Below are 1,250 nucleotides of genomic sequence, written 5' to 3'. Positions count from 1 at the left end.
TCTCAACGGACTCACAGACACAGCGCAAGCTAAACAAAATGCTGGCCGCTCACAATACCGAGGGAGAGGCAGAGGAGGTTTTCAGAGGCAGAGGACAAGAAGCAAGACGTTCATTTGAAGAAAGATGTTTCCAAGTGTGGAAGTGTTGAACATTGGATTATGGGACTGCTCACAGAACACTGGAGTGGAGGCAGAGGGGGACAGCAAGGAAGGGGCCCAATCGAGCGAGATGGAAATTCAGCCAGCAGCATCAAACCAGGGAAGTGACACACACACACACACGCATCATACATGCTATTGAGAAATTAGAAGAATTAGAGGACATGTCTGTAATTAAAAAGGGTACATATTTGAAATATGACAGTGAATGTTTGCGTTAAGAAATGTCCCACACATTTTTGGTTGATTCTGGGGCTACACATTCTGTGGTAAAAAAGGGTAGATTTGCCTGAATGCAAATTTAGTGATAGATTTATTCATGTGCTGGGTTTATGAAAAGGAGAAGTTTCTGTACCACTTCAGAGTGGAGATAACGGTGTTGACAGTAATCCATTTCCCACATCAGTAAAAAACAGTTATTTTATCATCTGTCTGCCCAATACATTTACTGGGCAGAGATCTGGTTCTCCGGTTCGGCTTGGACCTCATTTTTCCACAAATGAGGGTCTTAAAGTCCGACAGCCATCTCCTACGATGGTTCAAAAAGTGTCATTTGATGATAAAGAACTGGTGAATGTGTATCAATGGGCTGCTGACATATCCTGATTTTCAGGAGTTGTTGCATTTGACTGGTCAACGTGGTTTTCCACCTGCTGTGTGGAAACTTCTCATTTTGCATTGTACTGCTAACGTGGTTGAAAGATCCGTGTAAATGCTATGATGAGAGTTTTACTGTTAGAATGTGTGAATGATGAGCTCATATTTAAAAATGTATTGGAATTTGCTGGGTAGCACTATCTCTGTTAGACTCACACACACACAAGACACAACCAGCTGTGTCAAATCCCAGGGGCGGTCCACACATTTCACTAGCCAGGGGGCCCCACTGATAGATGGAGGGATTTGGGTCCAATCGTTAAAGATTGGGAGTCAGTCACTGATTGGGCACCTACACACACAGAATATGTCATGTACTCTATGTCACGTGACGTGTATCAAAGGAAAATGTGCACGAACGTAGCCGTTCTGCGCACATTGCTGTTGGTTGAGGATAAGGTAATTCTCATATCTCTGAGCTTCCTGCCGCGCTT

Source organism: Pseudochaenichthys georgianus, chromosome 15 (genome assembly GCF_902827115.2).
Source record: "Pseudochaenichthys georgianus chromosome 15, fPseGeo1.2, whole genome shotgun sequence".
Classification (NCBI taxonomy): Eukaryota; Metazoa; Chordata; class Actinopteri; order Perciformes; family Channichthyidae; genus Pseudochaenichthys; species Pseudochaenichthys georgianus.
The sequence above is the reverse complement of the archived record's forward strand: the minus strand, read 5'-3'. Positions refer to the sequence as shown.